Source organism: Microtus oregoni, unplaced genomic scaffold (assembly GCF_018167655.1).
Source record: "Microtus oregoni isolate MIOR12 unplaced genomic scaffold, Mior012 000074F_002, whole genome shotgun sequence".
NCBI classification, from domain to species: domain Eukaryota; kingdom Metazoa; phylum Chordata; class Mammalia; order Rodentia; family Cricetidae; genus Microtus; species Microtus oregoni.
Genome location: NW_024543989.1, coordinates 960,756 through 983,601, shown reverse-complemented (window position 1 = coordinate 983,601; position 22,846 = coordinate 960,756). Strand labels below are relative to the sequence as shown.

The window sequence follows — 22,846 nt, the reverse complement described above, 5'->3', positions numbered from 1 at the left end:
CCCTGACAAACAGCTTAACACAGAGTTTCTCATGTATGGTATTTGCTAAATAGTCTTTGGCTTGGAGGGAACATTGTTAACCCACTTAAGAAAATTTCATTTTACCTTATATGCATATTTATACAAAGAATTATAAATATTAGAAGGCTTTTCAGGTAGTTAGTAATATGATTTTTATGACTATTTTAGATATCCTTACTACTACTTTACCATTTTTAGTTCTATATTTATCTCCCTCCCCCTCCATAATTATAGCCTTCTATTTTTCCCATTCCCCTATGAGATCCCTTGTATCCCACAACTCCACTCTGTTCCTGGCAGTGGTCTCGTTTTCATGTTCCTCATTTCTGTAGTTACTCCAGTTTAGGTACTAAAATCTGAAGATTTGAAGCTAGGAGCACAGAGTTATTCAGTATTTCATTCACTCAGGGCTTCCTTAGAGGTATTAGTATAATTGTTAATAAAGTGTAAGAGATAGGAATACCATGCCTTCCATTAACATCTGAAGTTTCAGTTTTCATAATCATTCAATTAAAATATTCTGTAAATACTTGAAGAAATAAAATTTTAGTTATGGCTTCTCAACTTCTATTTCATATGTTCTTCAAATGTCATGAAATATTGTTTTACATGTTTCTAGTCATTTCCATATAAAAATTATTGTTAGCTCATGGAATAAGCAAAACTTGACTGTGTGCTAGCTTTGCCTTTCATCACCTTTCATCATAGCTTAAGAGTTTTAATTTCTGATAATCTCTGTGTATATAGAGATTTTGTCTGTATTCTTTCACTATTTGCTCAATCACTCTAATGCTATACCTTACATTAAACCTACGCTGCAAAAGTATTTTTGGAATGAAATACTATGTAGTAGAGTACAAATCCCAGATTGAAATATAAAGAATGTTATTTCTCCAGGCTAATAACTACCTGTGACAGTTAATCTTGTTTTGATACCTTGACTGGACTGAGAAGGATCTGGGTGTGCATGTGAGGATATGTGCTGAGAAAATTAACTAAGACATGAATGTGAGTGGGACTACTCGGGACACTGTTGGATGCAATAGAAATAAAATGGAGAAATATAGAGAGTCAGCCCGTACACGCACAGACGGTTTATTTTTGCTTCATTGCCACTGTGATTGGAACTATTCTGCTCTAACATCTCCTTCTACCATGGTGGACCTTTAAAAGTATGAGCCTAAATAAATCTGTTCTCCTTTCCTCCATTGTGTATGCCAAGTATTTTGCCACAATGACAAGAAGACTGACATAGTATCATGTGCCTACTATGTGTTCTGCAGTGTACAAAAGTTGTTATTTATTGGATGTAACACCAGCTAAGAAGAAAAAACTCATTAACTTGTCATTCCTCTTATACTACAAATGTCCTACATTTAGGACATTAGATATTAGTATAGTAAATTCATGTGTCTGTGAATAGCCGCAGTTATTAGCTGTCAAGCGTTCTGATGAGAAAATCAGGAGCATAATTTAACAATGAAGTAGGAAATGTTTTTTTCTCTTTCCCGTGGGCAAACAAGAGAACAGCTTACATTGCTTCAGATAATACGCAATAAATTATGCATGAGCACAGATTTATTAACAAGTCAAACCTCTGTCTGCAACAAGAATTGATATAATACGTGTTAGTGACACTTGAGTTTTATTTTACCGTTTTTGTTATTACAAGTAACAATTCTCCAATAAAAAAAAATTTAGACACAAAGAATGAAGAAAATAAATGACTTGCTATGTTTTCAAAGTTGCCAGTCTCAGGATTTTTTTTCTCTTTTTATTGTCTCATTCTCCATTTACAACACAACAAAACTACAAACTTTGGAACTAAGCTTGTTAGTTTTGATATCCTGCTTTGTCATTTGTGACATAGGAAAACTGATATTTCTATCCTATAGTTTTCTTATCTGTATAAATTGGATAATAATAGTACTTTTTGATAGGGAATTTCAGAGATTAAATGAAATAGTGCTGCAAGTTACTTATTTTTTAGGATCTATGAAAGTTAGCTATTCATGGGGAAAGGGAAATGTGGGCTCAAAGTACCAATACTAACCTGGAAGCTATTTGCAATTGATTCCTGCTTGGGAGAGGGAAAATCAGTTTTCTTTAATACAGTGTTACTGGACATACCATCTACACTGCAGGATGGGACTCATTCAAGAACAGTTGGCCAACACAAAATGAACTCCATGTTTTTGTGTCCTTTTGTTGTTGTTTTTGTTGATTTGGCTTGGTTTGAATTAGTCATCTTTGTGATTTTGCTGGTTTCTTTTGACTTTTTGAGAGAGAAAGACACACACACACACACACAGAGAGAGAGAGAGAGAGAGAGAGAGAGAGAGAGAGAGAGAGAGAGAGAGATTGGGTGAGTAGGGAGTTAGTGAGGATATGAGAGGAGTTAGTTAGGGAAGGGGAAATAATATGGTCAAAATAAGCCATACAAAAAATTAAGTCAATAAATAAAAATATAAAAGTTAGCTATTTTGCTACTAGAATCTAAAAAAACAAGGTACTTCACTTACTTTTTTAATTCTTCCTTCCCTTCCTCTTCTTACACAATCCCATCCCCATCCCCTTGTTCCCCCTCTACCTGTTCATTTACAGATGCTCTATCTGTGGCCACACTTCAATTTACACTGCAGGATGGGTCTCATTCCAGAACAGTTGGCCAACACAAAATGAACTCCAGGTTTTTGTGTCCTTTTGTTGTTGTATTTGTTGATTTGGCTCTTTTTTCTATTTTTCACTAGTCTTAGATGCAGCATACACCTCTGTTAATCAATACTCCTAAATTTCCCATTGAATCTGATTATTTCATCGTATATTTTGCTAGAATACAATGGGCAGGTTAGTATGCACATCCTTTAAAAAGCTTGTATTGTAAAATAGTAAGAAAATGGTGTGTGAAACTGGGTGTCTCATGCATACATATTTAATTACTGGATTTTCCCTTGCCAAATAATACTGAGCTAATTCCAGAGACACTTTTTCACTAATGGCTATTCTCTTTGTTCTTTAGTATTAAGAGTATCAATTGACAGCTAAGGATACAGACATGGGAAAAAAGAGAAGATATTTCCTAACTTTTTAAGCAGTTCTATGTTGTCATGTGATTTAAAAAAAAAAGTCTTGTGTGAAAATTCTAGAGGTCATCCTTTCAAGGAAGAGGTCATGGAGCTGTTTGTCCTTTTCTCATCTTTGTGGGCTGGAGTAAAACAAGATGGCTGCAGCTTGAGTTACTGTATCCCTTAAACTGATCTTGGAAAACGTCAATAACTGAGCAGAAAAGGAGAGGTCATATGTAAAAGTATGAAGCCCCCAAGGCAGCTTGTCCGTCTTTCAAAGCTAGTATTTTATGCAGTGTTCAGCCATTTCCAGTTTGTGATCCTAAATCAGGGTTTTCTTAATGGCTTACAGAAGAATTTTAAAATTGAGAATGTTAATTCATTATATAGCATAGTTTTCACTCATACTAACTTTTGTTTTTCCCATGGTCTTTGTTACACATAGATATCTATCATTTTGAAATATACATAGATTCTATAATCCAATATTCTAATATTATAGAATACAAGTATTCTATAATGCTTGCTCTGTGATAAGCATTTTTCTAATTTACTAATTTAATTAATTTTCATGAAATAGTCTATGAAGTAGAGAATTGTTCAATACCAATATAGAGTTAAAAATATTTAGGCAGAGAGAAATAAAGTAATTTGCTTGAAGTCACCTGTCTAGGAAATACAAAGCAGTAATATGGGGAGTCTGGCTCTGAACCCTAATTCTTTTTTAGGGGGAAATGTGTTTCATTCTTTATTTCCAAGGAAAATCTGTATATTATAAAAGCAAACATTTTTCATACCACCAAGTACAGAGTTCACATTGCAATCTGAACCATTTTCATGACACGTCTGATGATCTAGAAATCAAATAACTTTGAAAGGCTTCAGTCTCCACTGTCCATGAAAATGATGTTATCACATGTACCACACTATTCTTTCTTTTAAAGGATCAAGTAGAAATTAGACCCAATAATTAACCAAAAGTACATCATATCCTATTACTTGTTTTATAGGATCATAAACACTATACTACGATTTAGCACTTGGACATGAAACATGTCTTAACTTTCTAAATATGCTAGAAATAACAAAAACATTTACAATGCTTTAATATTTCTAGTTAATACCATTTATATCAGTAACTGCAGTGTTATAACTTTCAGCATCTCACATAACTAGTCAATGAAGTTGGTTATTTTAAGGGTTGGGAGTAAGAACAGAAGAACAGGAGATATAAGGATATCAGGTTTCACAGTTCTGTTAAATTTTTAAAATAAAAACTGCTTTCTTCGCTGCATCAGAACTATCAGACTTGAAGTATGTTTGTTTGCTTTAATCCCATGACTCATCATCCACTGAATTGGGAGCTTGTGAAGAAGAAATCCCTGCTGTATTCAACGTGTTCTTGCCCTGATAATTCTTCCTAGTGTCAACAGATGCAAACACAGTTCCTCTTGTGCTATTACTGAAGCCAGGAGGTACGTATGTACTAAAAGCAATTTCTTCTAGCCAAGTAGGAACACCCTGTTGAGCATCTGATAGTACTTTAACGAGAGGCTGTGCTAAATGAATATCAGATTCTGTATCGAAAAAAGAAATTGCTCTGCCAGTATTTCCACAACGCCCAGTATGTCCAATTCAATGAACATATTCATCAATGGTAGACGGAAGATCAAAATTGAAAACATGTTGAACATTTTCAATATCAAGCCCTCTGGCAGCTACTGAAGTAGCAACAAGAACTGGGCACTTCCCACATCGAAAATCTCCAATCACCATGAATACTTGTAGTTGATATTTTTTCTTGACAAAGAAAAGTTGCAATGAAATCTGCTTTTTTCTTGGTGTCAACAAAAACCATAGTTCTTTCATCACCTATGTTTCGTAGGATCTTAACAAGTTTTTCTCTTTTTTGATACTGGCCAATTTGAAGAATGGTCTACTGAACATCTCTGCAAGCTCCTCCCACTTGTCCAACAGCAACAAACAAATAATTTGACTTTAGAAACTCCCCAGCCAACCTTTGGATTTCTTCTGGAAAAGTAGCACTGAATAAAAGGGTTTGGCGCTGTTCTTTTGATGGCATTCCAGGACAAGAAATTAACTTCTTCATTTCTGGTCCAAAACCCATATCCAACATTCGGTCAGCTTCATCCACTACTAAGTACTTGACGTGTTTGAGACCAATCTTTTCTTTACCTATGATATTCATCAGCTTCCCTGGTGTAGCACATAGTATGTTATAGCCTTGTACTATCTGTCAGATTGAATGCCCAAAATGGGTTCCCCCATATATGACAACAGCTCTTACACAAGTCCCAAAAGAATATTTTCTGGCTTCCAAATAAATTTAATCAGTTCTTGAATTGGGGCTACAATAATACACTCTGGTTCCTGCAGTTGTTTTTTTTTTTATTTTTTTTTTACAATTTTTTTTATTAAGAAAAGAAGAAAAAAAACATAAACAAAAACAAGTTTCCACCTCCTCCCAGCCTCCCATTTCCCTCCCCCTCCTCCCACCCTTCTCCCCCTCCTCCCACCCTTCTCCCCCTCCTCCCACTCCTCTCCCCCTCCCTCTCCAGTCCACAGAGCAGTCCGGGTTCCCTGCCCTGTGGTAAGTCCTAGGTCCTCCCCCCTCCGTCCATATCTAGGAAGGTGAACATTCAAACTGGCTAGGCTTCCACAAAGCCAGCACATTAAGTAGGATCAAAACCCCGTGCCATTGTCCTTGGCGTCTCATCAGCCCTCATTGTTCGCCATGTTCAGAGAGTCCGGTTTTATCCCATGCTTTTTCGGTCACAGTCCAGCTGGCCTTGGTGAGCTCCCAGTGGATCAGCTCCACTGTCTCAGTGGGTGGGTGCACGCCTTGTGGTCCCGAATTCTTTGCTCATGTTCTCCCTCCTTCTGCTCCTCCTTGGGACCTTGGGAGTTCAGTCCAGTGCCTGCAGTTCTTTAAAGCGACTAGCAGTTATTCCATCCCGCATCATATGAGCCAAAATAGTCAAAAGAAAAGCTGCATTCTTCCCAGACCCTGTTTGAGCACAAGCCATCAGATCTCTTCTTGCTAACACAATAGGGATGCTGTATTTCTGCACAGGAGTGAGCTTGGTATAGCCAGCTTTAGCAATGTTGTTATTCAGTGTTTGACAAAGATTAGCTTCTTCAAAAGTCAAAATTGCTGGTGGTACATCATGTCCAGATACTTCTACAAGTATGGTATTATACTTATCAAACTTTATTCCTGTCTGATAATGTGCAAAAATGGAGTCCTCATCTTCTGGTGGAGGAGGGGATATATATGTCACTTTTGGACCCTGAATGTCACTGCTCTCTCCTCCTTCAGTTTCTGACTTCCAAGAATTCTTTCCAGAGCCTGTTACTACTTCTTCATTCAAACCTTTGTAACCACCTCGTCCACTTCCACTTCTACTTTGATAAGTGTCACTATTATTACCTGAATCACTTGCTGCTGGTTTTCTAGAACTAAAAAGGCCACCACCACGCTGTGTCCCCTGATCTTGGTCATATTCATTATTTGGTCTTCCTAGACCAAATCCTCCTCGGCAACCTCGGAAACTACCTCTTCCACCTCTTCTGAAGGGTCCTGAAGTTTCTGAATCATTTCCATCTTGATAGCCACCTCTCTTGGAAAACCCCCTGTTCCGAGTTTGATTGTCTTCACAGTCATTACTGGACTCTTTCCAGAAACCAGAGCTATCTACTTCTTCAAACTTGTTATTTAAAAAACCTCTGTTTCCAAAACCCTTTCCTCTCCCGTAACCTCCATCAGTAGGTGTGTTCTCTCTTTTAGTAGACTCGCCAATATCTCTGTTTCCCAAATTTCTTCCAGAGGGAAATCTCATGAAATGATCACTTCCAGAAGGTCCATCTTCCATTTCTGATGAAGCTGAAGTCCTGTTAAAAGTGTCTCCATTTGCACCAGAAGAATATTTGTTCTTTTCAAATACAGGAACATAGGAAGACATGTGAGGTTTGAGGATTTCTGCTTCCCAATCTTCATCTCCGCTCCAGGCTTCCTGGGCTCCTCGTGGCCGCCGCCGTGGCTTCTGCACCCTAATTCGAAATATTGAGGAGATCTTATCTCTAAATACTGTGTCTTCTTTATCAGTGTTTGTGCTTGCAACCACTGTAATGGTTTGGGGTACAAGCCTTCTAGATTTCAGAAGAAACTTTGCACACATCTCTTTTGCTGTGTACGTTTGTTTCAATTTTTTTATCTTTAACCCGTACATATGCATACATTAGTGCTATATTGATATTTTACATGATGAAACCCTTATTATTTTTTTCTTTATTTTAACTTTTGAGAGATTCATACACCTATACAATGAATTTCAGTCATTTTTACCTTGCCCTTCCCTCTCTCTTCTTCTCCATTTTCATCCCCCTTCATTCTCTCACTAAGGCCTTTTTCACACGACTGTAATAATTTTAAAATATTTCCACTAACATTTAAGCACAAAATCATTTTCCACTACCGGTTAATATATCTTTTTAGAAAGAGAATAATTTTGTTAAACATTTTTGGATCTGAATTTAAAAGTAATTATTTCTGTATTGATACATATTTATTAATATTCTATTTGTAAAATATTTATAAAATTCCTTTTAATAGCAGGATATCTTTTAATTATTATAGTTACATTTCCAGCTTTATTCGGGCATTATTTTTTACAGAAAACTGTATACATTTAAAATGAACTTTGAGGGCTGAAGAGATGGCTCAGAGGTTAAGAGCAATGGCTGCTCTTCCAGAGGTTCTGAGTTCAATTCCCAGCAACCACATGGTGGCTCACAACCATCTGTACTGAGATCTGGCACCCTGCTCTGGCGTGTGGGCATACATTGAGGCAGAATGTTGTATACATAATAAATAAATAAATCTTTAAAAAAAATAAAATGAACTTTTGAATTATCTTTAAAATATTCATATATTATAATAGCATCATCACAAACAAGGTGCTAAACATACCTCTACTTCCTTATATTCCTTAGTGCATTATTTTAACAAGAACACAATATAAGATCCATCCTTCTAATATAATTTAAATCTCCCAATGCAGTTTCTAATTATAGCTATGTTAGACAGCAGATTCCTTTTTATAAACATAAATTTTATTGTTCTATATATTTATTATCCACAACGATGGATTTTATGAAGATTTTTTCACACAAGTATATCATATGTTTTGATCATATTCACCCTCATCTCCTTTCTCCTGCCTACCACTATTTCCATTTATTTTTTCAGACTCACTTGAGCCTTCCTGTCTTATAATTAAGATATGTGCATATCTACATATATGTAGGTGCATTTGTACATGACTTAATGTATTTATATAAACTCTAGAATCCACAGATGAGAAAACATGTGTGGAGAAGAATTAAATTAGGTAATTTGCGGTAAAAAGATGTAACTTTTCATATTGAGGAAGTAAATCAGACTTAGAAATTCAACAGACTCGAGCTGAATCATCTCACATAAGAGAATAATTGTTTCAGTTTTATATATTATACTGAATATGGGGAAATTGTCATTCATTGAAATCAGTATTTTACAAAATATAGTTAATAGAGAATAATTCTATTAATTAGATTCATTAAAATGAAAATTTATAATTTTATTTAAAATATTAAAATTTATAAAATTATAATGAAAAGTTATAATCAAATATGTAAAGTCATTTGAGGCAATTTACTTGTCTTGTTTTGTGGATTGTCATAGGAGCTATTACATCTTTATGAACAAAATACTTTGTACTCTCTATGTCTGTTTTTCATTATGTGTGTTTATTAAATCTTGGTGAATTTTAAGAAAAAAAAACTTAGTACATTATCCTGAATTTTATAATGAAAGGTTTCTAGCAAAGATTTATCTTTGCTAGATGATGTCATTTCCTATTTTCTTATTTTTCTGTGTATTTACAAATAGCTAACATAATTAAAAATAAGATTTACAAGACACCTTGTATTGAAGAATTAATGGAAAAGCTCAAGCTCATTCAGAGTTTAATATTTTTAAATTAAACAAGTAAACTTAAAAAATACTGGAATTAAGTATTACATTTATAGTTTGATCTGTGATTTTTTTGATGTGTGATAGATATTAAATATTTGCCTGAAGTCACATGTCTACTCTTCTGAAAGCTTTAATCATTATACTATATGAAGTTTGGCATTGTTACAGATACTTTGCTCATACTTAATGTAGAGTTCTTGTAATAATAACAATTTCATAGCTGAGTTTTGACCTCTAAGTTTCTTTTTTTTAACTTTTTTTTTAGTGAGAAAAGGAGAAAAAAAAACAAGTTTCCTCCCCCTCCCAGCCTCCCATTTCCCTCCCTCCCTCCCACCCTTCTCCCCCTCCTCCCACCCGTCTCCCCCTCCCCCCAGTCCTCTCCCCCTCCCTCTCCAGTCCAATGAGCAGTCAGGGTTCCCTGCCCTGTGGTGTGACTGAAAAAGCATGGGATAAAACCAGACTCTCTGAACATGGCGAACAATGAGGGCTGATGAGAACCCAAGGACAATGGCACGGGGTTTTGAACCTACGTAATGTGCTGGCTTTGTGGGAGCCTAGCCAGTTTGGATGTTCACCTTCCTAGAAATGGACGGAGGGGGGGAGGACCTAGGACTAAGTTTCTTTTTTTATGACGCAATTTTCAAGTCTGAATAGTTCAGACACAAGTGTCGACCAGGAACTCTTTTTACTCCCCAGTTACTTAGAACAATTTTATATTCGATGTATTATCTATATTTAAGCTATTTTTACAAGTTCACTAGTAAACTTTCACTGGTTTCTCCTTTATGTCATTTAAACATGTCAGAAATATGTTTTTTAAACTCTGCATTTAGGTGCTAGAGGGATGGCATAGAGGTTAAGAGCTTTTGTTGCTATTGAAGAGCAATGGGATTCAGTTCCTATCACCGATATTGTGATACATAACCAATTGTAACTCTAGTTCCAGGGCATCCAACATTCTTTTCTGGCCTCTTTGGACACTAGACACACATGCAGTACACAAAAATACATGCAGACAAAACATCCAAAGGTTTAAAATAAAATAATTGAAATAAATATTTCAAAGTAGTAGAAATAGTAAGAAATTCTGATGCAAAAAAAATTGTAGTAAAGATGGGAAAACAGATCTGATTTTAAAAAGTAAGGCTAGTTTATTTTATTTAATGTTATAGTTAAGTCATATCTTCTTATTACAACTGTATGTATTTAAGGTATAGAAATATTGCTTTTGTATAAGTACACATTGTAAAACAATTGTTACAAGCATACTCAGTACCCTTCAACCCTATTCCCTCAACTCCACATATAAGCACGTATCAGATACTACCTTTGCAACATGAGAAATGACTCATTCTGGCACCATGGAATTTTAGAAATTAAGGTTTCTGGCTGGTAGAAAGTCACAGCTGAAGGTGGGAAGCATATTTGGAGAAACTTCTATGTTCATACCTCAAAGTGTTACAAATTAAACACACCCTATGGCCTCACTCCCATGGAACTGCAGGCAACATTTACCTGGTACCAGTTGGTGTTATAAGTTGTTTTCACACATTTTGTCTGTATCATTTTACTGTATCATTTTACTGGAATCCCTGGTGCTATCAATGCTTAGACATTCTTTTTTTGGAAAAACACTCTCCTCCCAAAAGGTTGTATATTACAATCAAGAACACCTTACAATTTTAATCTTTTAATTTTTAATTCTTCACTTTTTTTCCTTTAAGGCATGTACAGGAATGTGTGTCATACAAATGAAAGGTCAGTAAAATTGTGGAAATGATGTTTTTGCCTTTTTATTCATCTTTTTTTCATACAAAATATTTTTATTAACAATCAAAATAATGATTTATTGCTTCTATTGTTACTAAAAGATAAGAAACCTGTGACTTAAAGATATTAAATAACTCATTCCAACTATTTGATTGAATAAAATATATGTATTCACTATGTCTGGCTCCAGACTTTGGGGGTGGCACACACTGATATAGGAATTCCATATCTTCCTTTACTACAGCCATGATCCTTAGCTTTTCATGCTGATAGTGATACAACTGGCTCGTTTGCATTTTATTATTTGCTTATGTAAACATCCTTTTTAGGACTTTCTGAAGTTCTTAACATTGATACTTCCATTTTGTGCTGAATTACTTTTTTCTGCACAGTCTTCTTTTAAAATTTCACATGTCAGGACTTTCTTGAACCACTGCCTTATCTTCAAACCCTCTCCTTCGTGTGCCTCAATTTCATGTTAGTGTTTTGTGCCTAATTTTTGCTTCTCCCATGTAATCTATTGACCATCTCAACTCTCTGGGTGTAAACAAAATATGTAGAAAAAGATAAAAGAACAGAGGTTTCTAGATAGTTTCCACTAAGGGACTCAGACATGGATGGAAATCACCCACAACATGTGAGCAGATAATTAGAAAAGTTATGTGTTTGTCTACTTAGGTGTGAGATTAATCCCAGTGTTATGACTTTGTATTACTTATTTCATATAAACTGGACAAATATTTAATTATCCTTAAGATATGAAAGTAAATTTTTTTCTTTAATATTCTTTTTATTTATTTATTTATTGAGAAAAGGAAGAAAAAAAAAACAAGTTTCCACCTCCTCCCAGCCTCCCATTTCCCTCCCCCTCCTCCCACCTTTCTCCCCCTCCTCCCACCCTTCTCCCCCTCCTCCCACTCCTCTCCCCCTCCCTCTCCAGTCCAAAGAGCAGTCAGGGTTCCCTGCCCTGTGCTAAGTCCTAGGTCCTCCCCCCTCTGTCCATATCTAGGAAGGTGAACATCCAAACTGGCTAGGCTCCCACAAAGCCAGCACATTGTGTAGGATCAAAACCCCGTGCCATTGTCCTTGGCTTATCTTCAGCCCTCATTGTTCGCCATGTTCAGAGAGTCCAGTTTTATCCCATGCTTTTTCAGTCACAGTCCAGCTGGCCTTGGTGAGCTCCCAATAGATCAGCTCCACTGTCTCAGTGGGTGGGTGCACCCATCGTGGTCCCGACTTCTTTGCTCATGTTCTCCCTCCTTCTGCTCCTCATTGGGACCTTGGGAGCTCAGTCCAGTGCTCCAGTGTGGGTCTCTGTCTCTATCTCCATCCATCACCAGATGAAGGTTCTATGATGATATGCAAGATATTCGTCAGTATTGCTATAGGCTAGGGTCATTTCAGGTTCCCTATCCTCAGCTGCCCAAGGAACTAACTGGGGACCTCGGCTTGGGCTCCTGGGAGCCACTCTAGGTTCAAGTCTCTTGCCAACCCTAAGGTGGCTCCCTTAACTAAGAATTGTGCTTCCGTGCTCCCCTATCCAACCTTCCCTTATCCTAATCCTCCTTTTTCCCCAAGTTCCCCCCATCCTCCCCTTCTCCCTTTTCTCTTCCCATCTCCCCTTACCCCCATCCCACCCCACCCCCAAGATCCCAATTTTCTTTAATATTCTTAATATGTGAAAATAATAATTTTCTGAGAGTAATGGACTATATGAAAAAACTTAGCCCCTACCACTCACTGGTCCTGTAGTAAGAATGTTTTTTAACTGAATTTATTTACTTATAATACATCTGGGTCCCAGAATCACAGTATATCCACATTATAATTATTGTTCACCTTTGTGAAATGCTGCTTTCTACCTAGGTAGGAAACATTTCTGGAAGCAGAACAGGTCTTTCCTTACCAGGGCTTGTCTACATAGTAAGTAGAGAGTAGCCGTTAGGGCATCTTTCTGGATAAGGATCATGTGTCCGACCTCCTAGGGTTTTCACGCTGAAATTTTATAAGGCAATATGTTCAACAGAGGATATATAGTAGTCTGGGCATACCTTTAACCATAGCACTCAAAAGTAAGGCAAATTTCTGAGTTAAAGGTCAGCCTGATCTACCTAGTAAGACACTTCCTCAAAAACAAACACGAAACAAAACAAACAAACAACAAAAAGCATAGATGACACAAAATATAGTTGGGAGGATAACAAGAAAGCTAGCTCTTCCAGAAAAGGCGGCTCTGCAGTCACAACTGAGTAATCCCTTCCAGAGAAAATTGGAGGATTAAGCAATGCCCTGGATGTTTTGCCACTTGTAAATAGTACAAGCTTATTTCCTCAAAATCCTAAGAATTTCCTTAATTGCAAAGCTAGAAGGTAATATTGAATTGCACCAATAATAAGAAAATGTCAGGACTAAAACCTACCAAATTTTTGTAAAACACATCCAATGCACTAAAGCAAAATATGTGTTTGGCTATATTTATGCAAATAGCTTATTTTCTGATAATGTTCACAATTAGACAACAGCCATGGGCAAGCACATGAGAGCAGTTGCTACTCAGCCTACACTCCTTATTGAATACTTTCTCTAAGGATGAGAACACAGGGCACAAAGGGTCAGAAAAAAAAGTATGCTCTCACAAAATCTTTATTGACTTGATTGTATTGGTCAAAACAGCATTAAGAGCAGAGTGGATAGAATGCTGTAGAAGAGGATGAAGGAAGGAACCCAGCACACACATTAGTTTTGTGAGGAAGAGGTGACTTAACTTATCAGAGTCCTGTACCAGTGAAAAGAGATAGCAGGGGTCAAGGCAAAGTTGAATACAGAGATGTGATTAGAAGGATAGGCTGAAGTTGTTGAGTGAAGAATACAGAGTTGACATTAGCTGATCCAGATTAAAGTAAACACCACCTACGCAGGATATGAAAGCATCAAGTATGATGTTACATTTTGAAAATTATATTTAAAGTTGTTCTGTACATATTGAATTATAGGGCGAGGAGAGGGATGAGATGACAGGCTTAAAGTAGAGCACAGGCACGCACTGGCTGTTCATGTTTTACGTAGGCCCCTTTGAAAACAGGCCCTGAGATAACAAATTAAGACTGTATTTCATTTGGGAGGTGACCTCAGGAATACCAGTCGATTCCAGCTGCTGTAAACTGGAATTCAACCCACTAAACACCTCTGAGTGTTTAGAATAGAGAAGATAGAATATATACATTTATATAATTCCAGATGACTCCTTTTCGATTTTTAGGTTGAGGCTGTTCTCCTGAGAATCAACTCTCTGACACTCTCTGTCTTCTAACTAGGTTGAAAAATGCCCCAGGCAGAGACTTACATGTGTTTGTGGTAATAAAGTCTTTTCATATAAAAGAAAGGTGAGTGCCCAGAGCGTGAAAACGGTATACTGACAGAATCAGTACAGGTTCTGCATGCTATCTGAAAGTTTTATGCTTTTAACCTAAGGGAAATGAAGAGACACTGAATTATTTAATCTGAAGAGTGGTGGTGACATGATGAGATTAGTGTTTTAGAAACATTTTTTTTCTTCTAGTATTAGTAAAAGGAATAGATCAGAGTAGCCCAAGAACAGAAGCAAAATAAACAATCAATGTGCTTTGTAGTAATTTGATGGAGACGTCGCAAGGGTACAAAAGAGTGGCGAATTTGCAAATACGTAACAATGAATTCTTTTAAAAAGATCCTTGATTTGTAGGGTCTGGTGATTTCAATATTATATTCTGACCAATTATCCTCTAACTGTCGCCAGTTTACAACTATGAATTAAATAACAATGATTACTGTGATGGGAGAAGATGGATATGCACAATCATTTCTCAATGATTATAAATACACCTATGTTTGGCCCAACCATGGTGATACCAAGTATAAGCATTTGTAAAGAAACAGTAGAATCACAAGGAATGGGGAGGAGTAAGATGCAGTGAGGTAAGAACGGTACTCAAATTTTTACCTTCTATAAGTAATTAGGTAGTTATTTCCTTCACTGAGATAAGAAATTTTGAAAAATGATTATAATAATAGCAATAGTAACAGCAAATAGAAAATTCATTACATGGTAGGCAAGATTTTAACCCCTTCACGTTAAATACTTTATTTATCTTCATAACAATATCATGAGGAAGCTTTTATTATCCACAGCTTGGTCATTCCCTATTACTACAAATTATCTGAGCAAATTGAATGAAGAAGGTTTCCTTTGGCCTACAGTTTCAGAGTTTTCACTTCCTGGTGGGTTGACCCTTTTGATATTGGTCCTGGAAATCCTAGCACATCATAGTCACAAAAGGACAGGACACAAAGGACAGAAGGAGACGAATTGACCGCAGTCCAATTATCCTTTTAATGTACATATTCTCCATAGTCCAAAAGAATTTCCATTATGCCTAAATTTTCAATTTGCTACTTCTTCTAAATTCTACCTTCCTTGTGAGCAAGCATTTACTACATGGCTCATATCTATGGGGGAACTCAGTTGCAGAGAAATGAATTAATTTACCTAAAGTCATTATGTGGCTGAGCCATGATTTCAAACATGTCCCAAAGTCCATACTCATAGTAGCAACTAAATGGTTGTGTAGAAGAGTTTAACGACACAGTGAGATGGACTATTTACACAGATGTGGTTGGATAAGTTACTGAGAAGTTGACAGAATGGGTCTGCATCATGGAATAAATTTCTTGTTGGAATAATCAATTCTAAGTTCTGAGTGAAATAGTGGAAATCAAAATAAAGGGTGCTAAATCCCAAACTAAGATCTCTAAAGTGAGAATGCAAATCTAGAGTAGTGTTTACAGAAAAAAATGACAGAAAAATGATAAAGAAATTTCTGCACAAAAAAAGCCAAACAGCCATTGAACGCAGGGAATGTATAATAGGGAACTGTCTAGGAATAAGGAAGTAGGTTACAGAGTCTTTCCAAATATTCACTAAAGAGTACCTCAGGAAACCAGGCATAGTGGCACATGCCTTTAACCCCAGAACTCAGAAGGCAGAGGCAGGCAAATCTATGGGAGTTTGAGGCTAACCTGGTCTGCAAAGCTAGTTCCAGGACAGCCAAGTCTACTGAGAGAAACCCTGTCTCAAAAAACAAAAAGCCAACCAGCTATCCAAATAAACAAACAAGCAAAACAAAACAAAATACCTCAGTAAAGTGTTTTGGGCCAAACAGATAAGAGGTCATACCCCATGTAAATGGCTTTGAAAAAAGAGCAAGAGATAGTGACTGAGTATGAATTGGGAAATGAAGATATGAACATGATTAATGTGGACCACTCTAGCTAGGAAAGAAAAAGGAACAGAAGCCAACCAAGTCCAATATCACCTACATATTGGAATCATATGAAAACATTTTAAAATATATTGATGCTCTAATCCAATTTCAGAAATTCTGGTGTGTGTGTGTGTGTGTGTGTGTGTGTGTGTGTGTGTGTGTGTGTATCTTTTCAGTTTTGTCCTTTTATATTTTTTCTCATATACTATATCCTGATTACAGTTCTCCTCTCTCTACTCCCAGTTTCTTTCCACCTCCCCTTCCATCTACATCAACCCTATTTCTGTCTTTCATTAGAAGGTAGCAGGTGTCTAGGAGATAATACTAAAGTAAAATATAAGACAAAACAAAACTAATTGGAATTGGGCAAAACAAACAAACTGAAGGGAAAGAACATGAGAGAAAAAAACAAGAAATAGAGACAGACTCATTCACACACTCAGGAATTCCACAAAACCTCTAACCTAAAAACCATACTATACATGCAGAAGACTTAGTGCAGACTTGTGCAGGCCCTGTGCATGCTGCCACAGTCTCTGTGAATTCAGATAATAAATTCAACATCAGGTGACAGCATATACACTATAGTTTGAAAAAATCCTCTCTAAAATTCACGTATTGCTTGAATGTGATAGTAATTTTTAAGTGAGTCCCTCCCTCTTGAATAGGGTAAAGGACTTTGTAGAAAAGGACTTCATGATGAGCCCATTCATCATTGAACTTCCGACATGTCAGAACCAGGATTTCTTACCTCAAGAAAGCACAGCCTCTATCAGACAACCAAAACTGCTGGCAGTCTGAACTCAAACATTTTAATCTTAAAAATTCAAGAAATAACCTTCTGCTTACTGGACTTTTCTGCTGTGGTATTGGAAGTAAATTAATGTAAGCACTTTTTTCTTTTGATTTTCCTTTATTTCTTAATAATATTTTTCTTTGATCTTTTTATTTGGATGTGTCCAAATGTGATACTGCACATTTTTCATTTACTTAGTCTAGAACTTAAACATTTATCATATTATAGCCACTATTATTTTTACAGGTATTCTTAAAATTGATTATGCATCAAAATTGCCTGTAAATCAAAATACAGAGTTAAGGAACTCTGAATCAGGTTGAGAATTTGTATCTCTGAAAGTTTTCAGGTGATAGTGATGCTGCAGATTTTTAGACCATACTTTAATAACAATTCCATGAACTCTCTTAATTTGGTTTCAATAACTTGAAGTAACTCTCAGGCGTCGTTTCATTTTATCAGAAAACATTCAGTGTGTGATTCTATATAGGAATTTTTTTAAGAAAGTATATTGTATACTTATATTAAAATGCCTTCATAATACACAGTTAACATGTACAAAGAATATAATTGAATATGTTATAAATGATTAATGTGACAGCTTGTATAAGAATGGCCCACGCAGGCTCATATATTTGAATGCTTGATCACTAGTGTGTACAAACTGTTTGAGAAGGATTAGAAGGACTAGAAACTGTGATTTTGTTTGAGTGTGTCACTTGAAGTGGGCTTTGGACTTTCAAAGTCTCATACCAGGACCATTAGGTGTCTTTCTCTATCTGAGGATCGGGATGTAAAGTTCTGAGCTACTGCTCCAGAACCATGCCTGTCTGCTTCCTATCAAAATCAAAATGGACTAACCCTCTGAAACTCTAAGCAAGCCCTCAATTAAATTCTTTTTTTTAAATAAGAATTGCCTTCGCCAGGCGGTAGTGGCGCACTCCTTTAATCCCAGCACTTGGGAGGCAGAGGCAGGCGGATCTCTGTGAGTTCGAGACCAGCCTGGTCTACAAGAGCTAGTTCCAGGACAGGCTCCAAAACCACAGAGAAACCCTGTCTCGAAAAAACAAAAAAAAAAAAAAAAACAAAAAACAAAAAAAAAAAAGAATTGCCTTGGCCACTGGGTACAGAAGTACATGTTTTTAATCCCACCACTTGGGATGCAGAGCCTGGTCTACATAGTGAGTTTCAGGATAGTCTATCTCAAATAATAATAATAATAATAAACAATAATAATAGAATTGTCTTGGTCATCATGTCTCTTCACATCAATAGAACAGTAGCTAAGATAAATATAATATAAATTAAGTGATAATGTTTAAAATAAGCTTTAGAACATACCATTTCTCAACTGAAACATTAATTCTCATATCAAATATTTGGTCAGTTTTCAAACATGCCTAGCTCTTTTATACATACCTCTGTAGTTAGTCCTTTAAATTGATCATAAGTTTTCATTTAGTTGCTGAAATTCTTTTATAAATGAAAACTTTTCTTCTCAATGATTTGGTAATCTTGACATATAGTTTTCTCTAAGAAATTCACAGCAAATGTGTGATTTTTTTATGTTCAGCCACCTACTTAAGAATAATGAATAATGGATTAACAAATTTTTCCAAAAATAAAACCAGCGCCTTGTTTAAAGTATGATATTGATGCAAGAATTGTTTTTAATAGTTTGGATAACATATAATTTGCATTCCCTAAACTTCTCCTCTTTTAAAAATACCAACTTTTTCCAGTATTGTAGAAGAGTTAATATGATCATCACAGTCTAGAAAATTTCTATCATTTAAAAATGAAACCTCATGAATGTATATGTTTTTCAAAAATGTCTTTGATGTATACAAACTTACTTTAATAATCTTGAAATTTAAATTTATTTCAGTTTTGATACTATTTGAGCTTGTTTCTTCTGCCACACTATAGAAAAAATAAAATGAGAGAATCATTTTCCAGATGATGAATGGTTAGCTACTGATGCACAGTTATTATTTTGTTTATGGTCTTTGTATGCACACTAACAATCTGAATATACAGTCCACTCTCCATTATAATGATATCAAAACTCTGGAGGCAATATTCAATTATCAGTTCTTATCAAAGACCCATGCTACCAAGGTAGATAACAGTACATTTCACAGTTTGGATCCACTGTACATTGATGTTATACATTAATTACCTTCTTCCTTCCCCTTTCCTAATACTCTACCTGATTTATTATTTCTGTTTGCTCTTCTGATCTCAGCCAACTGTATTACTTTTTGACCCAGTTACTCAGCAAAGCTGCTTTACTCATATGGCATCTTCTCTAGAAATCTAAAATAGAAAATATCCAGTGACTCTACTCATGCTGCCTTAAATGTATATTATAAAATATAAAAACTTGCATCAATAACATGAAAATGAATCAGACAAGACTACTCAGTGTCTAAATACTTTCCTAAAATTCCTATAACAAGCTTTATATTGTTTACTATGATATTCTAGGTCACCAATCTTTATACTATTCAATACTGCCTTTTCTTTTTTTTATTTAAAAATTTTAATGTGTATACAATGTATTTTGATCTTATCTATACTTCTTTTCTGCCTCCAACTTATGCCTGGACCCTCAACACATCCAGCTTTCAACTGCAGGTCTTCTTTTACAAGAAATTTAATAATCCACTGATCTCAATTACTGACACTCACATGCACATGAGTGTAAGACCATCTACTGGATCATGGACAGTCTGCCAGGGGCCACACTCCTAAAGGAGAAATAATTATTCCTGATCAACAGCTGCCACCTGCCAATAGCTCCTTAGCTAGGGGTGGTGGGGCCTTCTGAGCACTCTTCTCACCTGTACAGGAGATTTGACTGCATAAATTGTAAATGGGTCTTTTATGAAAATCACAGGGTCGGCGAGTTCATGAGCGCAATGACCATCTTATGTCCCAAAGTGTTTTACAGTTCTCTTCCAAATCTGAAACTTTTAAATTATTTTCACCCATTGTCCAGTATATTCCCTGAATGTTGGAACAACAGGGTAGTGGAAAGCTATATAACTCTATAACCATAGGACATCTATGGTTATATAGTCTCAGCACTTTGACCCATAGGTATTTACTTCTTTTTTAGAAAATAATCTTGGAATTTTGAACTGATTATTATTCATTTTTCAGTCCCCATTTCAAATATGAGACTAGCAGAGAGTCCAATATATCTATATTTATTGAGATAATTTGAAATGACATAACCTTGTGAGGACTTACTTGTGCACAAGCTTTCAACATATAGACAGGAATACAAAATTATCTTCTGTATTAAGCATTTGATCAGGTCTCTCATAAATCAAACCTAAATTCATACAAACCTACAACCTCTGAGCAAGAATAACTTTAGCAGTCAGATTTAACCAAGGCTTACAATGAATGACCAGCTATCCTGCTGACACTTTCAAGCATCTGCTATGATAAGGCTTTTCATGCTATCTGGGACTTTTTTTTTTTTTAGTTGTTGCAAAAAAAAAATTCTGCCTCCTCCCATTTCCCATTTCCCTCCCCCTCCTATCCTACCCCTCTCCCCCTCCCTCCCACTCCATTCCCCCTCCCTCTAGAGAATGAAGAGCAGTCTAGATTCCCTGCCCTACAGGAAATCCAAGTTCCTCCCACTTCTATCCAGGACCAGGAAGGTGAGCATCCAAACAGGCTAGGCTCCCACAAAGTCACTTCATGTATTAGGATCAAAACCTAGTGCCATTGTCCTTGGCTTCTCATCAGCCTTCATTGTCCGCCATGTTCAGAAAGTCTGGTTTCATCCCATGCTTATTCAGTCCCAGTCCTGCTGGCCTTGGTGAGCTCCCATTAGATTAGTTCCACTGTCACAGTGGGTGGGTGCACCCCTCGTGGTCCTGACATCCTTGCTCATGTTCTCCCTCCTTCTGCTCCTCATTTGGATCTTAAGAGCTCAGTCCAGTACTCCAATTTGGTCTCTGTCTCTGTCTCTATCTATCGCCAGATGAAGGTTCTAAGGTGATATGCAAGATATTCATCAGTATGGCTATAGGATAGGGTCATTTCAGGTTCCATCTCCTCAGTTGCTCAAGGTACTAGCTGGGGACATCTCCCTGGACACCTGCGAGCCCCTCTAGAGTCAAGTCTCTTGCCAACCCTAAGATGGCTCCCTTAATTAGGATATATATTTCTCTGCTCCCGTGTCCACCCTTCCTTTATCCCAAACATCCCATTCCCCCAAGCTCCCCCCATTCTCCCCTTCTCGTGTTTCTCACCCCATTTCCACTTAGCCCCATGCCACCTCACCCCCAAGTTCCCAGGTTTTGCCCTGCAATCTTGTCTACTTCCCATATCCAGGCGGATGACTATATGTTTTCTTTGGGTTAACCTTCTTATTTAGCATTTCTAGGATCACAAATTATATGCTCAATGTCCTTTATTTATGGCTAGAAACCAATTATGAGTGAGTACATCCAATGTTCATCATTTTGGGTCTGGGATACCTCACTCAGGATAGTGTTTTCTATTTCCATCCATTTGCATGCAAAATTCGCGAAGTCATTGATTTTTACCGCTGAGTAGTACTCTAATATGTATATATTCCACACTTTCTTCATCCATTCTTCCATTGAAGGGCATCTAGATTGTTTCCAGGTTCTGGCTATAACAAATAATGCTGCTATGAACATAGTTGAACAAATGCTTTTGTCATATGATAGGGCATCTCTTGGGTATATTCCCAAGAGTGGTATTACTGGATCTTGGGGTAGGTTGATCCTGAAATTCATGAGAAATCGCCACACTGATTTCCATAGTGGTTGCACAAGTTTGCATTCTCACCAGCAATGGATGAGTGTGCCCCTTACTCCACAACCTCTCCAGCAAAGGCTCTCATTGGTGTTTTTGATTTTGGCCTTTCTGACAGGTGTAAGGTGGTATCTCAAAGTTGTTTTAATTTGCATTTCCCTGATTACCAAGAAGGATGAGCATGACCTTAAGTGTCTTTTGGCCATTTGAATTTCTTCTGTTGAGAATTCTCTGTTCAGTTCAGTGCCCCATTTTTTAATTGGGTTAATTAGCATTTTAACGTCTAGTTTCTTGAGTTCTTTATATATTTTGGAGATCAGACCTTTGTCTGTTGCAGGGTTGGTGAAGATCTTCTCGCAGGCAGTGGGTTGCCTTTTTGTCTAAGTGACAGTGTCCTTTGCTTTACAGAAGCTTCTCAGTTTCAGGAGGTCCCATTTATTCAATGTAGTCCTTAATATCTGTGCTGCTGGGGATATGCGTACAAAGTGGTTCTCCTGTACCCATATGTTGTAGAGTACTTCCCACTTTCTCTTCTATCAGGTTCAGTGTGTTCAGCCTGATATTGAGGTATTTAATCCATTTGGACTTGATTTTTGTGCATGGCAATAGATATGGATCTATTTTCATTCCTCCACAGGTTGACAACCAGTTCTGCCAGCACCATATGTTGAAGATGCTGTCTTTCTTCCATTAAATACTTTAGCTCCGTTATCAAAAATCAGGTGTTCATAGGTTTGTGGGATAAAATCTGGGTCTTCTACTCTATTCCACTGATCGACTTTCTGTTTTTATGCCAATACCAAGCTGTTTTCAATACTGAAGCTCTGTAATAGAGTTTGAAGTCAGGGATGGTAATGCCTCCAGAAGTTCCTTTATTGTATAGAATAGTTTTGGCTATCCTGGGTTTTTTGTTTTTCCATATAAAGTTGATTAATATCCTCTCAAGATCTGTGAAGAATTGCGATGGAATTTTAATGGGGATTGCATTGAATCTATAAATAACCCTTGGTGAATTGCCATTTTTACTATGTTGATCCTCCCAATCCAAGAG

General features: G+C 36.6%; 1 pseudogene; it reads right to left on the bottom strand.

The window, feature by feature from the left end:
- Positions 1–4,415: 4,415 nt before the first annotated feature.
- Positions 4,416–7,285, bottom strand: LOC121441235 (annotated as a pseudogene).
- Positions 7,286–22,846: the final 15,561 nt, after the last annotated feature.